Source organism: Marmota marmota, unplaced genomic scaffold, assembly GCF_001458135.2.
Source record: "Marmota marmota marmota unplaced genomic scaffold, marMar, whole genome shotgun sequence".
NCBI lineage: Eukaryota > Metazoa > Chordata > Mammalia > Rodentia > Sciuridae > Marmota > Marmota marmota.
Genome location: NW_025999924.1, coordinates 5,023,776 through 5,047,918, shown reverse-complemented (window position 1 = coordinate 5,047,918; position 24,143 = coordinate 5,023,776).

Below are 24,143 nucleotides of genomic sequence, written 5' to 3'. Positions count from 1 at the left end.
CCACACATGAGCCTTCTCTGTCACTTCAGTGGGAGTATTATGTGGGAATTAAGAAGAGAAAAATGTCACCTAGAGTGTGTCTGATCATGATTTGATATCTAAGCCAAGAACTCTTCAGAGAGCAAGTATCCTACCCACTAACACTGTCATCCACACATGCAGCAATGGCCTAAGAATAAGCCTTTGTAATGCTTTCCCTGGAAGGAGCCACTGATGTGTGATAAATCTGAATTGACATTCACAAGAAATCATCATATTAGGATGCTTAATTAGAGTATAAATGGTAGAATGGTTAGTGTTTTTTTGTTCTTCTTTTGGAGGAGGATCATAAAAATTCCATCAGGGAGTGCTGACAGAAGAGAGCCTAAAACAACTTAAATATCTTCACGGTATAAAACAAAAGAGTGGGAGGAATTGGGGGAGGCAAGAGGGGCAGAGTATGTGTGAGAACCAAAATTTTCCTCTAACCAAAGTAATTAATTATACCTTTCTGTACGATGAAGATGCATTCATTGAAAATTGGAGCCCATATAATTTTGATTACCAATGAAATAAATACATAACCAAACAAACACAACAATGTTTTATTAAAATAAATAATGAAGCTTATGGGATCAGTTCATGACATTTAAATGCAATCCTATTCCATGTTTCCCATGGGGGTAATTACATGACTCAGTCCACTGGACACCAGTTAAGCCACAGCAGATTTGCTGGGAGTGAGAAGAGATCATCCTGGGATTCCTTTTGCTTGGCTTTTGTGTTGCTGAGTTAATGCAGAACAGGGTGTGATCACTAGGTTGCACCATAAAGAGGGACATTCATAAGTAAAGAGAGAGGCTTAGTGTAGTTTTGGCCCTACTCATGTTTAGAAACTAAAAAAAACAAGAGAAACATTGAGAATGAAGCTTATGGATTTTGTTGCTATTGTTGGTGGTGATTTGTTTTTTTGGAGATCTGGGTTGGTCGTATTTAATCCACAGAAGTTGGAGTCAAGTATTCTCTTGCAAAGGTGTGATCTTTTTAACCACCATTGAATCTGGCCATTGTTCTTTAAGCTAACACTTTCCAAGGCTATGCCTGGTTCTTCAAACTACAACTTGGTAGGTTTTTATTACTCCAGGGAAAGAAATCTTTACTCAGCTCCTAGAAGCAGTCCATGCCATACTTTTCAGGTAGAATAGATTATTTTTAGAACTTTGAGGACCCCTAAAATTATATTGTGGCAACTGTATCTCATTTCTGGACTAAATATAAGCTGCTTTTCAAGGCCAGTAAGTTGAACAGAACATCATGTTTCAGGTAGGATTTTACCAACACCTTACCAGCAGCATCGTTTTTACCCTTGAAGTTCATTCTGATTTCATCTAGCCTGGCACTTAGGTGTTTCCTATGATCATAAATGCAGACTTGAATTCTGGTCTCTATATGCTGCTCTGAACCAGTAGGTTCTATAGCCCAATTTAAATCTGGTGAGTAAGTTATGTTTTTAAACTGGGTCTCTCCACAGGTATTGTTTCCTCTTCTGGGGACTACAGTGCCATTACCCATGGGAGAATTATGAATGAGGAAGAAGTCCAGCTGGCATGGACACTGTTGCAGAAAAGCCCAAAGCAATGCCAATTGGAAGACTGAGTGTTTTGCGATTAACAGAATTTATCCTTTTGGCCAAGAAAATTTACTCACAGAGACATAATTTAAAAGTCTTCTTTGTGACAGTGTTTTGAGATATTGGGGAGATTCAAATCACACAAGATACTTCTACTCATCTCTAGGGAAATCAAGCCACTGGGGTAAGAACAACAGGTTTTGTCATCACTACACTTTTTGTTGATGTGTCTGGGCATTAGAGAACCAGCCACTGCAGACTAGTGTGGGTGTTGGTTATCTTGAAGCTGAGTTTTGAAAAGTACATCTTACAAGCTGCTGTATGTTGTACTGTTTGGCCTGGAGAGTTGCTGCAAGTCTTGAATCTGGAGATTGTGCGATAAATCGTGCAAGGTAGAGACTTGCCCACTGATTCATCATGGTCCTGTGAACCTGAGTGAAGTGAGTCATGGACAGTCATCCAGGTAGAATGGGTCTGTCAGACTGCTCTGGATGAAGGACAACCACCACTTCAGATCTGTAGGCTATACAGAGAGAAAATATAGCTCAAAAGCTTAGAATTGACTCCTGGTTTTAACAGTGCCACACACAAAAAATTTATTTATAAATTTATTCAATGGAGAACACCAATCAAACCAGGAGAATTAAATAAAAAGAACTCTAGGAGTTATTATTTATATAAATTTGTAGGTGAAAAAAACACATCTCTAATGTGATTATTTGTTGGACTGTAATCATTTCTCAATTTCCTTTTCTAAAACAGGTGTGTTTGGTTCCTTAATAGGGTAGTTTTGCATACATATATATTTTTGATGGGTTTTCAGCAAGTCTTCACCTTCTAATTCTTTTATGTTTTTGTATTTTACATGTTTTCTGAATGTCTGTATAAAACGTTGTTTTAAATCTATCATATGCTAAGAGAGAAAGGGAGGAAGAATAGAAAGAAACAGGAGAAAGAGGAAGAGGAGAAAAAGGAGGAGGAGAAATGCATGTCTTCAACTTGAAAATAGAACATCAATGGAAATATCTGACATGCACAAATATTGTCAAAGTTGTTATCTTGTGATGAATGTTAGTCACATAAAAAAAGTTTACCATTAGGCCCAGCCAAATAGACATAAAGTCAAAGCTGGTAAAGGGATTTTTTTGGTGATGTTTGGTGCTTAAGGAGTCTCAGGTATCACAGGACATCCTATATCTGATATCATTGGGATTTCTCCCACACTCTCTATCTTGGATGTTTGAATGAGAATTATACTAAGGTGATTTATGAAGTAAACACATGTGCAAAGAGGGTTTTGAAATCTTATTTACCCGAGATGTATACATGTTAGTAGTTCCAAAGAGTTAGGCTGGAATCGAAAGTATTGAGAATTTCTAGAAATAAAATTAATGATGTATGGAACATGTTCTAAATGCTCTGTACAGGAGGTTATTTTCCCACTGGTTGTAATAATGCTCCCTAAAAAAGTAAACTCTTTTTAAATCTTCATAATCATTGAGGAAATAGAAATGGAAGCAACTACTCACTATCCAGGGACTGTTACTCTGGAGAGAGCTCCCCACCCTGTTTCCAACCTCTGGGCACTAACAGAACTTTTATTTTTATATTCTTGAGAAGTCTTTTGTCAGATATCCTTATCCTCATGCGAAATCCATTTGTTTGAAGAGAGGTACCATCACCCAGTTCTTAGATACAAAAAATCTGATTTCCAGTCCCAGACCCACATCTAGCAAACCCTTTGACGTCATGCAGGAAGAGGACGCCCTAAGCGTTGTGGCTAGCAATGGCTTATGTGACCTTGGCAAACCAGTTAGTCACTCAGTTTCCATTTACCTATCTCAAGTGGACTCCTCTTTGCTCTCTTCCTATTGTGGATGTTATGAAAATTAAGGAGATAATATTGGTAAATTGCTTTGAGTCCCTAAGAAGAAAAGCACACTTCAAATAGAAGCCCCATTACATTGTTTTGCAATCTGGCTATATCTTCCTCTCCTTCAATTATCCCTTCTGCAGCTCTGTTTACTTCAACAGTGAGGTGTGTCCACTCTGACTGGCAAACCAATACTTACCTATTACTCCTTTCCTCATACCTATTAGTTATTCTATTTTGTGTGTTTCCCTGAATTCTTAGGGAATAGCCAACAAATGAGTTGATCACATTCACCATAAGAACCTGGTTTTCAGAAAGAGGCTTGTACTACAATAAATATTAAGTGATGGCGAAACAACATCTAACAACTTTTATTATTTTCAAATGATTATGTACAATAAAAATAGTAATTAATGTTGTAAATTTAAAGTGTACCTTTCATCTAATCATCTCAAAGTATTTTAGAAACGCTAATTAAACTCCACAACATTCATTTACCATACATATTATTATTTCTAGTTTGCAGGTGAAGAAACTGAGGTTCATCAAGGTTATTTGACCAGTACAAGGATGCGAAATGAGTCAGCATCAGGAAAGGAACATAGTGTTGCTAAGGCCTAGTCAAAAATTAGTGATCTATAATTTAATGATGGAAGGGACCAGGTAATCACCGCTGACTCCCAACAGTCTAGTTGGCTTTCTAGTTCTTAGATTATCTAATGTCTTTCTTTTCCCAACTTAACCATGTTCTTGACTTTTGGAAGGTTTTCTGGCTTTCATCTACCAGTTGATGAGTAGAACTTGGCCTATATATGCCAAGCTCTCAAATTGGTTACTGTGATTATAGCTATAGTCCAGCCAAAAATTCAGAGTGTGAGCAAATGTTGAAATCCAGCACTAATTTGATGTGAATGTACATTTTCATATCCTGTATTGTCCTATGTGATGCTAGAGCAGGCAGTTTTAGAATTAGATTTCACTCATAGAAAAAAGTCTATAATGTTTATCTAATTTGCTATGAAAGTAGGACGAATTAGAAATTGACTACCCATCACTAATAATCTGAACCTTGTGAAGTGGCTTCAAAATTGAGACCAAGTACAGTTCACAGACTTAGGTAGGTCACACCTCTTTCCTAGTGTGCAAAGATCAACCTCACATCACACTTGCCTCTGTGTTTACTTGGGGAATTTCAAAGATTCTGTCTAAAATGACTTTTCCTTCAAAATGAAACAACATTTTTTTCTTATGAATATATTTTTGAAAAACGCTGCTGGTCAAATCTGTGAAATCATTTTATAAAATGATTTAGGAAGGAAAATGTATCCACCCAGTGACAGGGATTTGTGGTTGTACTCAGAACTGTGCAATGAGTAGGAAATTCTACTGACTGCTCTAGGCGTGGGAAGCAAGGAGCTTTGGAGTTAGAAACCTTAGACTGGAATCAGAGTTAATCCAGCCAGTTTACTTACTAGCTGTGTGACCTTGAACAATCACCTAACCTCTCTGAGTTTGTTTTATCATTGATAAAGCAGACTTAATATTCCTATATCTTGAGTTAGTCGTGCAGATGAGTTGAGAGAGTGTAAGAAAATCCTGAAGGTGATACCCAGTATGTGGTAGCACTCAATAAATGGTAGCCACTAGAATTAGCATTAATATTTGAATCATTCTCTGAATTTACAAAGGAAAATGTCTTACTAAAACCTGATAAGTATGGAAATTTGAAAAATATAAAAAGACAGTGTATAACTGAAATTTTAAAAGATGCTAAACTCAATCCTTTGTTATTTGTGACTAGAGAAACAAGGTAAAAAGGGGTCAAGTGCATGACCAGATGGCTTTTGGGGACTAAGGCAAGAATGGATGGTACATTAATTACAGGAAATAGCAGGATATAGAAATTGGCACAGGGTATTATCATGCTCTTTTTCTAGCAAAAATGTGGTTGTTACTTTGGTGTATTACAATGGAAAACTGTTCTCAGTTAAGTCCAGCTTTTCTTTTGATGTTTCCTAGGGAATTGTGTTTGACTAATGCCTTAAAGCATTTAACATCATTTTCAAAGAAGTTTTTAAAGTGTTTGTGAAAATAGTAAGACCAAAGTTAAAGCTAATGTAAAATACAAGAAACCATTCCTGATGGAGCTGGAAGCAAAATACAAATAGGTTTTTTGCTTTAAAATAATAAAGAAAAAGAGAAAAAGATTGATTTGTGAAAATGCATTTGCCAATTAGATATCAAAGTACTTGGGTAGAAAGGAAGGTACTTTCCTTTTGTTCTAAGGAAAGCAAATGTTCAGAAGACACGAAGTCATTTTATCTTTTCCCAGCCTTATAAGAGGATCCATGTAATCTGAATTCAGTTCATGAGACAAAATCTCACTGAAACTCATAATTCAGGACTGCAGGATAATATATTAGAATAAAATTTGTGATAGAAGACTCAGACATTAATTTACCAATAAAGAGTCTATAGTTCACATCAAAGTCTTTATCTAAGGTGATTATTGTCTTGGTTTATCAATTTGTTTCTTCAGTGTTGGCATGCTTGCTGTGTAGTTCAGTATTTGCCTTTAGAGAGGTCACTGGAGTAGTTTAATTCCTCTTCCATTTTTAAAAATTCAATCTGTTTCCCACACTTTCTGCCAAAATGATAAAAATAAAAAACCAAAAATATAATTATGTCACTGATCAGATTAAAGGCCTTCAGTATATTCTTTTTTCCTCCTTTATATACACAAAAGAAAAAATCCTTGCATTTAGAATAATGTTTCTGTCCCTTCAAAGTAAGAACCCAACCAATCTGGTTTTCCAATTGCACTACAGATCATTCTTTCTTCTACAGATATTTTCTACTTCCTGTCATTCAAACAGTCAACATTATTATTAATGTGGCAAAACCAAATTAGATTGGAGGTGATGAAGGAATCAAACCTATGTGGGATGTCACCTTCTAGAACATAATAGGAAAAGATGGACTAAGGATGGAAAGCCAATCTTTAGCCCATGAGGGCTGGTGAGGAGACTAGGCAAAAGGATGGGTAAGCCTGGACAAGGCTGGGGGAACAAAGAAAAAGAGCAATGTGAAAACCAAAATGCTTTCCTACTCCTAGATGGCACAGGGGCTTGTCTCCTTGCTCATGGTGTAGATAAAAGTCCTGTTAGACTCAACTCAAAAGAGATACTACTGAAGGGGAATATATGGGGCTTGCTGTGTCCCTGTAGTGAAGTAGTCTTTGAGAAGACTCAGGTGGAAGTTGTTAAGTGACCAGCAAGTGAAAATTACTTCTCATGTATAAGTTTACCATAGCCTGAGATCTCCAGCAGAGGGACTCCAAGGATCCCACAATAGCATTCCCCAAGAGAAAGGGCCAAGTGATGAGCTCCTCATCCAGAGGCCAGAAACAGATGACAGCCATTCTAGCTTCCCTCACCCTTTCCCTACTAGCTCACTGCTCTTTATGATATCTCCATCCAAAGAGGACTAACTGCTTTATTTTTTTGAAAGTAACTAGAATCTTTTCATTATCTAGGAATGGTTGGAAGAGCTGTTTCACCCAGGGGTGAAGAAGAATGCTTTACATAGTCTGCAGCAAGGAGTGGTAAGAAAGCATGAAGTTGCTTTCTGGCTTATCCCTACGGAGACCAGCTAATACAATAAAAATCAGTACAGATAAACTCATGCAAATTCTCCCAACTTCTCTATGAAGTAAGTATAATTATTTCTTTTTGATGGATGAGGAAACTAGGGTTCAGAATTATGAAGTAACTTGTCCAAGTTCTCACAGCTAGCAAGGGGGGCAGAGCTATAAATGAAAATGTAGGTCTGCCTTATGTCAGAGTTTGTGCTGATAATAACCACATCACATAGTAGATTCTATAGGTTCTTAGTGTACACTCAATGTTCAGATTTCACACAATATATCACCTGCTCCAGTGCTTCTTGTGTCTGTTAATTTCAACACAACCATAACTCCATTATGATTTCAATTCTGCAAAAATTCCGTGCTATAAAATATCCCAGATTATCACAAAAGCCCTTTAAGTATATGTGGAAGAGACATTGTGAGCCTCTGGTTTTAGTCTGAGAGTTCCCTGAAAGAGCATTCCCATTTCCTTGTTCCCAGAAGCCCTATAGTAGCCCCCTATCCACACATCAAACTGACTCTCCTTACAGTACCTGAAATTTAAGATGGACAGCTTGAGCTTAGCCAGGTGTGGCTGTTAAACTGTGTCAGGCTTAATTAATATGTATGGCACATCCTCCCAGGAAACCTGAAATGCAAAGTGTTATTAATTTCCCCTCAGTGTCCCAGTTTTGTCACTGGTACAGATTCTCTGTCCAGCTGTGAAAGGTACTGAATTTTCAAGTGTAAAAGCTGAAGCCAGAGCGTGTGAAGCGTAAGGTACATCTGTCCTAATTTTTCTGTCCCTAGAATAGTACAGTTTTCTCCTTGTTTCCCCATCACCTTTGAAGCCCTAAACTCATCAGTGCTATAAATGTTACAATAGGATGCCTTGTTCTTATTGTTCTTTTTGTGGCACTGGAGATTGAACCCAGGACTGTACACACACTAGGAAAGCATTCCATAACTGAGCTGCATTCCTGGTCTAAGAGACTCTTTGCTTCATCAGAGGCCCCTATTTCTGCAGAGACCAGGGAGTTGTACATTCATACAATTCTTTGCCTTGACTGGGATGGTGCTTGCTACTAGCTTGAAGTAGCCCTCAAATCCTCAAAGATTATAGTTTAGCTTAATTTCAGATAGATTAAAAAAGTTGGCAAGAACATTTTCCATTCCACAATGCAGATCAATTTAGGGAATTAGAGAAATGAGAAGTAGTTCAGCAGAGTCATCACCACAATTTTGAAGATTTGCTAGTTGATTTCAAAATAAACAGATGCAGGGGTTAGCTTTTTAGATGGTAATTTGGAGATATACCAATTTAAAAGCCAAGAAAACTTCATTATGTTTCTTCTAATGAATTTTTTATGCAACATTTTCGTTACTAGGGAACTTACTCATATTTTATTTTTCTCCTCAATTCAGTGTAAGGGTAGATGTGAGGAATAATTAAGAACCTATAAATACACAACCAGTGAAACTCTGCATCATGTACAATGGCAAGAATGGGATCTTAATTAAAATAAGTTATACTCCATGTATGTATAATATGTCAAAATACACTCTACTTTTATACACACACACATGAACATTTAATGGAAGTATCTGTAATTGTAAGGAAGATTAGATTGGTGTTATGAAGAGTAACTGGAAATACATGTGTGCATACATGTCATTTGATATTAGGTATTTTATATTTTATTTATAAATTTTCCCATATATAATAATAATTATTCTAAGAGAGAGATACTAATTATATATATGTGTGTGTGTACATATATATATATACATATATATACTTATATATGTAGCAAGAAGAGAATATACATATGTGTATGTATATAGAAAGGAAGTACTAATTATATATATTTTATATATATTTTCCTTTATGTGGTATATAGTATGGTACCAATTATACACACCAATTATATATGTATATATATGTAATAGATACAGACACACCAATTATATATATATATATATATATATATATATATATATATTATATATGCAGAGCAATATATATAATCCCTCTATATAGTAACTATATGCATGTATGTATGTCAAACTCCACCCATTTGCCTATTTAGGGTTGTTTCTTATTCATTATTTATGAAAGAGACAGGTGGAATAGGGCCTCTCATATGACCTCTCCTTTTCTCCCAGGCAGTCCTGCTCATTTCCTGCTTCACGCTCCACAGCATTCTGCACAGGCAGATGGCCTCTTTAGCTTGTTACACAGTAATTATCTGTTTAATGCTCTATGTCCTCACCTGAACTGTGTCTTTAAGGCAGGGACTGTGTTTTATATTTGGTCTTCCCAACACATGTAGGTGCACATTTAATCTATCCCTTCATAAGGTAATTTGAACTTTACAGTGATATCATTTCAATATTACATTGCAATAGTTCATAGTATTTTCACACAGTTTAGCATTTATCAGTTACTAAAATTTCTGGATTCAAAATGAAATAAAATATCAACATAAAATTAAAATGCATTGGGTCACTCTACTCAGGTGTTATTACTAATAATAAACAATAAAAATAATCATAAATATAGAAGATAACTTTGTTCTGCCAGTTTCTTTTTATCCTATAAATTTAGAAAAGTAAAACTAATTATACACTTATTCCTCACATTCATGGTCATGAATAAATGAAATTGTATGAAATTCTTTGATTTCTTAACCCAGCATGAAGTTTCTTCCCTTCTTCAAGTCCTCACATGCTAACTGTGGACTTGTGAGGTTCCAAGAAGGTAGGGATCATGTGGTAAGTCATCAGTTTGAACATTATGTAGGCAGAGGCCACACTGTTTCTGTTCAAGGAAAGAACTCCTTGCATGATTTCATTTCATATGTGTTTTCAAAAATTTGACAACTTTTCTTGCTGAGGATTCAAACCTGTAGACCTACATCACTTATGTCTTCCCTTCGATTATTTCAGTCTTTCATTAGTAGGTTTAGTCCTGTTCAGATGTCTAATTGACTTCTCTAGCACATATACATACATAGACACATGCATAGAAATACAGATATGCATGTGCAAATAAGATATGCACACACACACACTCAAACACACAATCATTTACATATTTATCTATATGCAGGAAAGTACATACATATAGAAGTACATAATTACTCAAAAGCACAATATATGCAAATGCATACATTCTCTGAGCTCACCAACACACATACACATGCATAATCATTGCACTGGACTCAAAATTTACACGCTGAAGCTGAATCCCAAATATTATAATACTTGAAGGTGAGGCCTTTGGGAGGAGATAAGATCTTGAGGGTGGAGTTCTCGTGATTGGAATTGAGACCCCAGATACCTTACATAAGGGTGTGTGCACATGTATGCACACTCAGACAAATCACCACAGGTGTGTTGTCTCATTATTGATATTTTGTACCATTTTTCTCCTAAGACCCTTGAAAATGCCTGGGAAATGAAACAGCATGGCATTATTTATCCTCTCCTGTAAGAATCTAAGGAAGGAACGCTGGAAATCTCCAAGCTAGTGGTTGGCAGGAAAGTCCTTCCTTGCTAGCACTGTGTAGTCATGACCACTGTATAGTCATGTATCTCCTGTGGGCTTTACCTGTAGGTACATCTGAAGACCAAGGAGATGAAAGTTCATTCACTAGGATTCCTCAAACTGAAGACTCTGGAGTGCAGGTCCCCAAAGGAATCTCAAGTTACCATTGGGGCAACCCTAAACCCAAATCCAGCCACCTGTAACTGGCAAGTGTACATTTTTTATTTTGTCACTAATCTCATTGCTCCCCCAAAGTGGGAAAAACCTCAGACTCCTATTTAAGTGAGTTGAGCTCAATAAAATGCCTTTTTCCTTCACAGAAAAGCTTGCTCACAGTTGGAATTGTTTCCCAAGGGAGATTGTTAAAATTCTCTATAAAAGTATTTGAAAATGGGCCATCTTTCTATTTGTCTGAGACAGTGTCTGAATGGATGAATGACCTAGATCACCATTTAGTGTCCTTCTAACACTTGCATTGTCTGAAGCTTCCCAGGAAATTCCTCTTTAACACTTGTCATAATGCTTTATGATTTCAAACAGAGGACCTGCGAAAATAAAAACCTGGATTTAAACGTTTTTATCCTGTACTCTTTGATCAGACACTTTGATCGGTTTACCTCATGGAAACAGTGTTTAGGTCACTTAGGGATTTCAAAGTTATTTCAAGAGGGAGACATATGACGCGTTTACAATGAGGAGCCAGTTGAAATATAACTTCTGTCGACAGTTGTATTACAGATGTTTTGGAGAAGTCCTCTCTCTTATTCTCTTTGCTTTTGTTTCTCAGTAAGGAAATCCAATGTTTTAAAGCATTCTTTAAAAAGTAATTAAGCCTTTTGCATAAAGAGCTTTTAAGATTGTTATACTCTGTGAGAATGAAATTATAGAAAGTCTTTGAAATTCTTAATTGTTTCTCTATCACTAAAAAAATTGATTTCTTGTTTATTTTTCACTGCTTAGTATTGTGGTCACTCATTATTTTTAAAATTACCTTATGATTTGGGAATTCCCAAGAATTTCTAGAAATTCAGGATTTTCATTGCTGATACTCAGAGAAGACTGCCTCCCGGGCACTTGGGCACACTAGGTCTTGTCATATGCTATTGCTCTACCTGAGACACTCTTCCTATCACCCTTCCTGGCCAGCTCTTCTTTGTTCTCTCAGTCTTGGTATAAATGCCATTTCTTTTGGAGCCTTCCTGGATCCTCAGCATGTAGAGTCCTGACTGTCCTTCAGCAGTGTGAACTCTAACTCACATCACCCTTTTGGTAATCGCTTGGGCAACTGATTCTTGTCCACACTCAGCCCCAGACTGGGAGTGCCAAAAAGGAAGGATGAGCCCTGGCTGACTGTGTCTGTCCTGGTCATCATTATGCAGCCAGTACCTGACAGAGAACCTAACATGCAACAGGCCCTTAAGTGATGAGTGAATGAAAGACTTGATTGAGCACTTACTTTTTTCTAGTTACCAAGCTAACTGCTGTGGGTGGGGGGGAGCAGAGAAGAGTAGGGGACTGATTATTAAAATGTAACTGGGTATAATGGCAAATGCCTGTAATTCCAGTGAATCTGGAGGCTGAGGCAGGAAAATTGCAAATTTGAGGCCTGCCTGGGCATTTTAAGAAGATGATACTCTCTCAAAATAAACAATTAAAAAAAAAAGACTTGGGATACAGCTCAGTGATAGAGCACCCCATGTTCAATCGTCCATTCTGGGAAAAAAAAAAGAAACATAATACAGGGGTATACAAGCAACTGAGGAAATAGAGTCTTTATGTTTCAGGAAGCATCTAGCACATAGGAGATGATTCCTGGATGCTTGGAACACAAAAGTGCATGAACTTGGCAAAGCCTTTGCACTTTACAAAATGATGTTAAACATAAAAATTATGTCTTTGTTTTTCTTTGGAAATTGTGTCTAAGCTATATCTATAAATGATTTAATAGAGTTAGCAAAAAGCATTCTAACCAATAATTGTGGGTTTCTCTCTCTCTCTCTCTCTCTCTCTCTCTCTATATATATATATATATATATATATATATATATATGTAAAACGAATTAAAAAGAAAAGTCCCAGTATGTCTCCTCAATATTTAATGGTCAATTTCCATATTTTTCTCCTGATAACCCTCTGAAAGAGAGATTATTATACCCATTTTACAAAAGAGGAAAGGATACAGATTTTAAGAAACAAGATCAGGCTCCTATTCCATGTGACTCAAACAACAAACATAATGACTAGTCTTTATTTTAAGAGGTGGGAGTAGCTTAAATCTGATAAAAAAGTATTCTTATAAGAAAGTATAGTTTGGGATGGGAGTGTGGAATGAGGTTGTATGGAATAAAGAGAACACAGCTGAGCTAAAAATGAGAGCGCAGAGACACATGGGTGGAACGAGTAGGAGGAGGCAGCTGTCCAAGATTCGTGCTTCAGCCCATCATTTACCCTAGCTGCATCCTGGGAAGTGGTGGGAATCTTTGTCATTATTGAGGGACCACAGGTTGATGGTTCCACTGGACCTTAGGAATCAGCCATTCTAATTTCAAAACAAATAAAGGGTTATTTATAGCTGAAAGTAATTATAAACATACACCCTGATGCTGTTTGATGACAGAACTGTCCCTGTATGGAAGACAATTTGAAGATAAATACTGACCAGGAGACTCTTGTACTCAGCATCCACTGAAGACTTCTAAGCTTTTTCTCAGAACAGAAACCTGCCTGGTGTACACCTACAGGGCCTTATAGGAGCTGCTGCCCATTGCCCCTCTGCCCTTCCCTCCCTCCATCCTCCCCCACACTCAATCTGCTCCTGCCACTTGAGCCTCTGTGTGGCTCTCAGCTCTTTCTCCATAAATCATATATCTTCATTCAGCATCACTTGACTAACCCCTCTTTTCCCATAAGACTCTCCCTTGGTGATCCCCTCTAACGTCCACAGACACACAAACTCCCTGCCTCATCCCTTCAGTCCTACATTTTATAACCTCCTTTCTTGCTGATTATTTTCTCTGTAGCTCTGATCACTGTCTAATGTGACATTTTACTCATTTAATTATTGTCTTTCTTCCTTACTGGAATATAAACTCTATGAGGGCAGGCATTTGTTTATTTTAGTAGGTTCATGCCCCAAAGGAAGTCTAGCACAAAAATAGGCCTTCAGAAATTTTGGTTGAATAGGAAAATAGAGCATGTTTTGTCATCTTCTCTTTACCAAGTTGAGAGAAGCAAGCCAATGTGGGAGTCCCAGCTACACAATAGGCTGAGGCAGGAGAGTCACTTGAGTCCAGAAGTTCAAGTCCAACCTGGGCACCATAGCAAGATCTGGTCTCTAAAACAAAGTGGAGGGAAGCAGACACAGTGGCTACATGGTTGTGCCTCTGCAGGTTGCAGCAGGCAGGGAGCAATCTTCCCAGGGCAGGAGACTATAGACTTTTTAAGAAAGAGCCAGGTGTGGTGGAGTAAGCCTGTAATCCCAGTAGTTCAGGGGGCTGAAGCAGGAGGATCCTGAATTCAAAGCCAGACTCAGCAACTTAGTGAGGCTCTAAGCAACTTAGTGAGACCCTGTCTCTAAAAAAATAGACAGATAGATAGATAGATAGATAGATAGATAGATAGATAGATAGATAGATGGAGGGAGGGAGGCTGGAGATGTGGCTCAGTGGTTGAGAGCCCCTGGATTCAATCCTTAGTAGCCAAAAAGAAAAGAAAGAGGCTGACCCTCACAATTTAGATGAGGCAGGAACTTGAGAATAAATTAAAAATAATCTACTGAGAACTTATTGTTTTTCAGTCCTGAAGCAAGATGCTGGAGAGGGTGCTAAATTATAAGTGAGACCCAGTTATTGATAAATGAGATCCAGATAACCCAGTTATTCCAGTTATCATCCTTGAGGAGCTTAAATTTTAGTATAGGAGACACACAGGGAAACTGATCATTAAAATGTGCAACAATGCAGGTATGTACAAAGGGCATGTTCTTTGCAGAAATTTCCCAGAGGAATTTGTTTCTTCCACACAGATCCAGGCTTTTTAGAGGAACTTGATTATTTCTTCTGATGGGATCTGTTTCACAAACTTCACATTTTCCCAGAGAGAAATCACACGTCTTCTTTCCAACCCATATCTGCTCCTCAGAAATGGCAGCCTCAAGTCCCTTGGAAGGACTAGGACATGCCTAAAATCTCAGGCCCCAATCAGAAAAGCAAAGAAATTTGTCAAGGCTGATAGGGTCCTGAGAGTACCTTTTCTGGCAAGGATGGAGAGTGGCTACAACCCAGGCTGTTGGGGTTGAGAAAAGCTCTAAGCACATTCTTGTTCCTAGGGATGCCTGTTCTCTCTCAGACAAGCCTCCAAAATGTAAATTTACACCAATCTTCAAAAGCAAAAGTTTTACCATCTGTATTACCAGCTCTTCTTTTGAGGATTTTTGGTGGATAAAACAAACCTGGAGTGGCCGAACTTTGATATCAATCACTAATCATTTCCTATCAGTGGATTTCTTTGTAGCAGCTTCCATTTATTTGAAAAAAAAAATCCAAAGTCCTGTAGAGGAAGTTACTATAATTTAGGTATAAAAACACAACTATTGGGCTGGGGTTGCACCTCAGTGGTATAGCGCTTGTCTAGCATAAGTGAGGTACTGGGCTTGATCCCCAGGACCACATTAAAAAAAACAAACAAACAAAATAAAAGTAGTATGTCCATCTACAACTAAATATATATGCATATGTATACATATATATGCATATGTATATGTATATACATACATACATATGTGTATGTATATATGCATATATATAATGTGTGTATACACACACACACACATATATTCATTAAATGTTTTGGCTCATTCTCTTTTTGTTTCTGGTTTTATGGTCTGCTGATATATACCCAACTTCAAAGCTAATATTTAAAAAATTGGTAAAATTTCTTTGAGGTCTATGAAAATTAATAGGATTCTTTTTGAAAACACACCATTCTATTACATTCATGCATTAATAATGAATATAATTCACAGATATTTGATAAAAGTTACACTGCACCAGACATCCCAGGCCCAGGGGTAGGGGACTGGTATTACCACATATAGGGAACATATATATGCAGGGAGTATGGTCTCTTAAGAAGCAATTATAAGACTATAGTAGACCATTTTGAATTGAGTATTGTGCATGGTGAGAGATAGGGGTTTAATTTCATTTTGTTGCATATGGATTTCCAGTTTTCCCAGCACCATTTGTTGAAGAGGCTATCTTTTCTCCAATGCATGTTTTTGGCACCTTTGTCTAATGTAAGATAATTGTAATTTTGTGGGTTAGTCTCTGTGTCCTTTATTCTGTATGACTGGTGTACCAGTCTGTTTTGGTGCCAATACCATGCTGTTTTTGTTACTATTGCTCTGTAGTATAGTTTAAGGTCTGGTATAGTGATGCCACCTGCTTCACTCTTCCTGCATTTATAGCAGTACAAAATTAGCTAAACTGTGGAATCAACCTAGATGCCCTTGAATAGATGAATGGATAAAAAAGTGGCATTTATACACAATGGAATATTACTTAGCAATAAAAGATAATAAAATCATGGCATTTGCAGGTAAATGGATGGAGTTAGAGAAGATAATGCTAAGTTAGCCAATCCCAAAAAAACAAATGCCAAATGTTTTCTTTGATATAAGGAGAATGACTCATAGTGGGATAGGGAGTGGGAGCATGGGAGGAATAGACAAACTCTAGGTAGGGCAAAGGGGTTGGAGGGGAAGGGTAGGGGCAGGAGGTTAGCAAGGATGGTGGAATGTGATGGACATTATTATCCAAAGTACATGAAGACACAAATTTGTGTGAATATACTTTGAATACAACCAGAGATAAGAAAAATAAATAAAAAGACTATAGTAGCCCAAATACAGAACCACATGCTATGACAAAGGTGCCTAAGGGGGAAAGGCTTAAGAGAATCTGAAATTTCTGATGTCTAGAAACAGTGCAGAGATGCATTTATTATTTCTATAAAACTCCCTTCATTTCACTGACATTCTCCCTTTACTAACTTTAGGGAATTATTTGATCTCCTATGTTATATTTTAGGTATATACTGACTTTGCAATCATCATTAAGGTACCTTTCTGCATTGCCAGTGAGGATGACCAGAGTCAACTGCTGCACTTTCAGAGACTTGTCACAGTTCAGGTGTTCAGGTGGCATCTGCCAGGAACAGGTTTTGGATTCAGTCTGTGCATGGAAACTGGCAAGACCAACCCATGCATTTTACAAATTAGCCAAATTTCCCTCACTGTGACCTTACTAGCACCATGTGGGGCAAACATTTCTCATTTTTTTTGTACTGCAGTAAATCACATTCTTTCCCTAAAGAAGAAAAACAGGAAGATTTAAATTATTCATTGGAATAGATTTTTTTCCAAACAGCCAGTGTAGGTTTAAAGGCTACCATTGATTATATATTAAGAGAAACATTTTTTGTTGTTTGTTTTTCACTACAATCAGATTGTTGGCTGTACAAATAAATAATTGAAACCCCAATAATGGATTTCTCTATTCTTAATTGTTTTTTCTATCTTTAAAATAAAAAATCGGGGCTGGGGTTATGACTCAGTGGTAGAGTGCTTGCCTAGCATGTGTGAAGCACTGGGTTCTATCCTCAAAACCACATAAAAATAAATAAATAAATAAATAAATAAATAAATAAATAAATACAGCCATGTCCAACTACAACTAAAATTTTTTTTAAAAAAATCACATGGACTTGTACTAGTTGGGAAAAGAACAAAAAGAAAAAGAAACAAACAAAGAAAAATGGATTGCCATGCTATAACGTCTGATAAGGAGAATCTGTGATACTTGGTCATCTTGTGTATAAGGATTCTGATCCTTATGCTGCTGTCATACAGCTTGGATATTTACAAACCTACTGCTCTTGACAAGCTTGTGGTAATTTACATAGTCTCACACCACTCCTAATTTATGGCAGACTATGTCTCACATTTTTAATGTACTCAGAGCTCCTTTGAATTTTAACCTTTCTAACTAGAAGTTTCTCAGCAGGCAAGTACCAGCTACTCTCCTTTTCAAAATCTGATCCCAGTGAACTCTCCAGATTCCCAAGAATCCTTTAAGTCCTGCACATGTAGCTAATGATATTCTAATCAAGGCACATATTGATTGATTTGGAAAGTAGCTGCTCCTGTTGGCTCTTCCCAGCTGTGAGCAAGCTTTAGGGCCTCAAAGACAGCCATACCTGGTGGAAGCTGCGATTTCTCTGCTTTTCCACTAGAGACCTCTATCTCATCACAGGAGGCTGGGAGCACAGCTCAGTCCTGGGCGTTTCTCTACAAGCAGAAGAGGATAAGAGTTTGCCAATTGCCCCTGGGAGAAGGTGGAGTTTACCATCAAAGGCAAATAATTCTTCAATATCGCTTTTTTTTTTTTTTTTTTTTTTTTTTTTTTTGCTTAAGCAAATTGAGGCTTACTCAAGCTGCTGTGTTGTGAAAGACTAAAGAGGAAAGAATTTCTGAGTCTTAAAGCAATGTCACAGAAATGAAAAATAGGATTGTTTACAGGTCAACTAGCATCTTCTAAAGGGGCTCTTCAGGCTGACATTTTCTGGCCAGACTCAATGCTTGAAATTTGAGGGTCTCTGCTGTGATGTAGGGGGCAGGATGCATTCACTTACAGGCCAGGAGCTCCTGGGCATTATTATAATGTTGAACTAAAGGCTTCCTGGACCCCACTGTGCCCCAGCATTTTCTTGCAACCCTAGGTAGCCTTCTCCTAGGCTCTTGCCACCTTCAACGACTGGCCTGTAGCTCTAATCCCATGCAGCCACAACAGATGGGGCACATCTGTAAGGAGATACTGGCAGATAAAGTTTCACTATTTTTTCAACAAGGCAAAACACATTAATCTCCATTTGCCTTTGAATAGTCCGTAATAGAAACAGAATCTCCCCTCACTTAACCTGTGCCCCTGTGAAAAATTGCTGTAGCTTGGATTTCAGAGACCCAGTGTAACTAATTTGCCCTCTGTCTGTGGTCTTCACTATCCAGCAGCATTGGAAAGAGAATCAGGACAGGGTTAGATTGATGAATCTAGAAAGCCTTTGTTGGGATGTATCGCCAGCCATGAGATAATCAGGATTTTTTAGGGACTCTAATATCTACTTATCTCTGAATCAATTGTGGATTCTTGGCATATTTTTAAAGGAGAAATATTGATATTCTTACAGGAAGACTGTCGTTTGTTTATTCATTTATCCATTGATTTATCAAATGTCTACAATGTGCCCATCACTGTAATTTGCAAGAAAAATGTAAATGGCGACAATATACAAAGCCTTGAATGGGCATTCCTAACATCAGATCTGCAGATCCTTAAGAGCAAATGACTATTTTAAGATGTTTTTAATTCATCTAAGATGTGTGTGTGTGTGTACACATGTATATGTGCACTCAGATCAGTGAGAGAGATACCAGATTTAAAGAAATCCTTAAAAGGGTTCGTGTAAAAAGTCATTTAAAATTAAGTAATCAGAAAACTACATTATGATTGCCATATGATACACATATGTATCACATGAGTTTATGGGTGGAGTTCTCACAACTGTTCTGACACAGAGGTCAAGGAAGGCTACAGAGAAGGCAGCATTTGTGTTGCCTCTGAAGGTTGAGTAGGAATTCACCAGGTGGTTTGAAGGGAGGCTAGAATGGAAGTCAGTGTGCCCTGGGGGGCAGTTCATCCCCAGAGTCTGAGGCCATCCTACAAGTTGTAGCATGATTGGTATTTTCCCTACTGCAATTTGACAAATAGAGCATGCTTTGCCATTAGTCAACTATTATAGAAAGAGGAATTCCACAGGCATGTCCTGGCTGACCACGAATGGCTGAGAGTCCAAGTGAATGCAGAATGCCCAAAGGTTGGTGCAAAACGATCAAAATAATTTCAAATGTTTGTGGTGTTCCAGCGTTGCAGGAGTGCCAAACAGCAGCCCAGTGCTACTGTTCTGTCTCTTACACTGAAGAGGAGCATCCACTACAATGCCCAGAGCCCTGCATTCAGTAGGGAGAGCTGGCCTTGATTCTACGACAGATCAATTGTCATTCTCTTAATTCCCACCAGCCTTTGCTTACTTTCTGTACATAACAGTGACTATTTGCTGAGAACCTCTATGTCCCAGAGACAGTGCTGGGTGGATTATCTGCTTTGTTTCATTTAATTCTCCAACACAATGCCACATAAATTTTCATATTATTCAATTTCCTAAGTAGGGTAAGTATACTCAGAAAATTAAAATCATGCGAGGAGGTCAGGTGAGTGAAACTCAGGTGGTAAAAACAGAGTACGAATTTTAGTCTTTTTAACTCCAAAGCCTGTAACCATTTTGGTTCATCTTCTTTCTTCATGAGAAAGCAGGGGTTGGGCTAAATAATTTCCTTATTTGTAATTCAACTGTGTTTTAAATGTTTCCAGTACTGAAGTTGAGCCCAGGATGCTCTACTGCTGAACTGCATCCCTAACCCTTTGTATTTTTGAGACAGGGTCTCACTAAGTTGCCAAGTTTGGCCTCAAACATGCAATCCTCCTATCTCAACCTCCCAAATTGCTTGGATTACAGGCATGCATCCCTGTGCTTGCTAATTGTACCATCTTAATGCTATTGATTTATCAGTGAAACAATAGTGACAGGATAATTTCTCCTTTATATTTGTGGAATCCAAGCAATGTATTAGGCATGTGATGTTTACCCGGGGAATTATAAACCTGATTTTTTTCTGCAAGTGTGCCAGATATTGACAGTAAAGACCTACTTTGACATGAAACTTATAGTATAGAGGCTAAAATTATATTGCCTTCTCTTTGACTTGGACATCGTCACCAAGATCTGATTACACCTTTAAAGGTAAAAGTTTGAAATAAGTAGCAATCTCTCAAACTGTTTTAAATTGCAAAAATAAGTATGAATTTTAATCTGAAAATAATTACCCTATGAAGATACGTCTAAAATAGACGGCTTGACCATAACACAGCAAATTCTGGGCTGGAGGTTTTGCTTTCGTTTTTTAGAAGGGAAGGAGCTTGATTGAACTAACTGATAACCATTGCCCTATTTCATGGTGGGTTGAAAACAGTACAAGCAGCAGCACATTTTTAATGCAAATGAAACAGAACTTTATATTTAAAAATAAACTTTATATGTCAGGGCTAGCATTTTAAACCTTTTCCCATTGCTTTAAAGCTTACCTTATACATTATTGAATCTAATTTTTAACATTTTTGTCTATATATCTTAAATTAGCTTCTTCAAAATATTTTAATTTTTCTTGTGGCAAGGGTTATAACCTGAGAAATGAAAACTCAAGAAATGCAAAGCTTGTATAACATCTTTGACAATTTGAATTATTTCAAATGAAAAGAAGTAGTTCTGTATTAAACACACACATACACACACACACACAAAATCTTCAAACTGAGAAATGGTTTGTGGGAACATCATAAATATCCATGAATTCTCATCATTATATTTCTTCTAAAAATAGAACATCACCATAAAAGACACTTCTGTCTACTATATTTCCTAACCTATGTACTTAAACTTGTACAGTTTCTGCACCTATTATAGCTTATTATAGAAATATATTTTAACAGGAATGCCAGTTATATAATCCAATGATGAGCTTTGGATGTTGTGATGGAGTAACAGTGAACCAACCTGTTGTAGAATAAGACTGACAATGGAAGTTATTCAATTAACTTTATGATGCAAACTCTAGAAGTCCTGGATGATATTGTCAGACACTATGCTTTCTTAAGACAGTTAACAAGACCCTTTTCTCTCTTGAAATTTGCATGTCTCTCTAACTTTCTGAAACAAAGAAAACAGGTGGATATAATTCCAATACCCTAATCATCTATTTAAAAAGTAAACAACCAGTTAGTCATGAAGTCCAAGAGTCAGATACTTGGCATTCTGAACTCAACTTCTGGATGTTTGTATTCAACATTTCAGTTTAAATTAGAAAGAACTGTGCTAGAGGTTCTGGGAAGCCAACACTGAGATGGGGTTTACCAGGCATGAGGTTTACTACAGAGTGCTGCTGGGAACATTTTTCTTACTTCTCTCACTTCTACTCTTTTCTGTAATCAGAGCAACAAAAGATAACATTTGGAAAAAGTCCTTAACCTTGATGACTGCTTCTCAGTGGAACACATCAGCAATATCAGACAAAGTTAGGAAAGATGTCAAGGAGCTGGGTTCAAATTAGTGAGGATCAAAATTTGTTTATTAATAATTATAGTAATATCAAATATAAGTTAATTTTTTGGTATGATGAAACTAAATTTCTTTAATTATTCATGCATCTTTTATTTATCAGAAAAACATATATGAAGATTCTAAATCTGTTGCAGAATGGACAAATCATTTCTCTTAATGCTTATTTATACAAGCAGAGGAAAAATTCTCTCTGATGTTCATGAATTTACTCTATGCTCACACTGCTATCTTTGAAGCTTTAATGCAAATTGCATATACATTTTGGGTGTGTTTTTTTTTTCTTTCTTTTTTTTTTGAGAGGAGCAGGTACCAGGGACTGAACTCAGGAGCACTTGACCACTGAGCTTCATCCACAACCCTATTTTGTATTTTATTTAGAGTCAGGGTCTCACTGAATTGTTTAGCACTTCACTTTTGCTGAGGCTGGCTTTGAACTTGTGATCCTCCTGCCTTAGCCTTCCGAGCCACTGGGATTACAGGCGTGTGTCACTGCACCCAGCACTAATGGGTTTTAAGGTCTAAAAGAGAGTGGACATGGGCTATTTAAAATAAAGATTGGAGCTAGGCATGGTGGTGCATCCCTGTAATTCCAGTGATTCGCAAGGCTGAGGCAGGAGGATCACGAGTTCAAAGCCAGCCTCAGTAAAAGCAAGGCCTGAGTTCAATCCCCAGTACCCCCCCTCAAATAAAAACAAAATTAAATGAAATACAGATTCAAGAGCCTCTGAATTTACAACGACTTTCAACTATACAAGGATAATAAGAAGGAGATGCTATTTAAGTCCAAGATAGCAATTTACATTGAAAATTTTAAAGATTCCATTAATATGCTTCCCAGAGATAATTCTTAACAATGTGACTTACTGCTTCTATTTCTTTAATATGCACACAGATATTCTTGTCTTTGGGAATTGTGTATATGTGCACATTGCATCAAAACTGAAATCATATCATATAACTATTTTTATTTCCCAATCAACTAATTTTTAATAAAATTATATTTCAGAAAAAATTCTAAATTTTATTAAATGATAAATAAAGGCCCTTCTCCCAGCTAGATGTCTGTTTCTCAAGACAACTGCTATCAATTGTTGTATATTTGTTCCAAATTGACAGAGATTATAATTACATCATCCTACAGTCAACATTTTCGTTATATACACTGCAGTCATGGCTTGTCATGAAGAATCTTAAAAATCAAAGGGATTTGTGGGGTTTGTGATATATATAATGTAGTGTAATGAAAACCCTCACCCATTTTGAAGAAGTTCTCCATATGTAACTTTCAGGTTAAATTAATTAATGATATCAACTTGGCACATTTTTAAGTCCCTACATCAGGACCTGTTTTACACCTCTGGTGACCCTCCACTTACCAAGTTGAATCAGTCACTCAAAGGCCAGTGTCTTTCCCATGGCACTGCTCAACCATATCCCTTCTCTCTTTTAAATTTTTTTAAAAATTTGTTTGTTTTAGTTATACATGACAATAGAGTATATTTTGTCATATTTATACGAACATGGAGCACATCTTATTTGAGTTAGAATCCCAGTCTTGTGATTGCACATGATGTGGTGTATTCATATGTGTACATGGAAAATTATGTCAGAATCATTCCACTGGCTTTCCTCTTCCTGTGCCCAGTCTGTTCCCCTCTTTCTTACCTTGACCACTGCACAGCTGATGTTTCTGCACATAAAGGCTGTGACCACCTTTACCCTGGACTCTCACAGGCTCTTCCTTCCATTATTTGTATTTTTGCAATGAGATTCAACCCTTCTCTGTGTTTATCTTGCCAGCATTTAAAACTGAATTATTTCATATTCTAAGTGTTTCAAATTAAACTTTACTGCTCCTCAAATTTGTTTTCCATTCCATGCTTAAACGCATAGTCTTAAACGCATAGCATCAGGAGGGAGACAACAACTCATTCCATCCTAATATCTTTGCTTTGGTTGAAACAAACTATTGGCACTTCTAAAAAACAACATTCCACAACCTTTTGTGGCTAGGAATTCCCCTATGCGTGCAGTGGCCTGCTGTTTTCTAATTAAAATGCTCTTATTTTTCTTACCATTAAATCTTGGTGCAAGTTCATCAAAGGGAAGTTTTGGTTAATTGAAAGATTGTGTCCTTTAACATAATTCCTTCAGTACTTACCCATCTATGATGCACTTCATTGTGAACATTTTC